We start from the raw sequence: 373 nt of genomic DNA, 5'->3' as shown, positions 1-373 counted from the left end.
TAAGTAATTTTTATAATTTTTATTTTATTTTAATTAACCATAATTATCCTTTCACGTTCCACGTTTTACTCTTGGTAGTTTTCTTCTTCTCCTTCTCGTTCATGATAATCTCCAGATAGTCGATGACTTAACATCTTTTCTTCATATCACACTCCTATCACATGATTATCACACCCATATCACATGATTATCACACCCATATTACATGATTACACCAAAATTTTAACTTATCAACCAAAATGATAACCCAAGTGATGTATAACAGTGATTATCACACCCCTATCACATGATTATCACACCCCTATCACATAATTATTACACTCAAATCACATGATGACACCAAAATTTTAACTTATTAACCAAAACGTTAACC

The sequence above is a fragment of the Cynara cardunculus genome (genome assembly GCF_001531365.2).
Source record: "Cynara cardunculus var. scolymus isolate 2C chromosome LG 12, CcrdV1, whole genome shotgun sequence".
In the NCBI taxonomy this organism is placed as follows: Eukaryota; Viridiplantae; Streptophyta; class Magnoliopsida; order Asterales; family Asteraceae; genus Cynara; species Cynara cardunculus.
Note: the sequence above shows the minus strand (reverse complement) of the source record.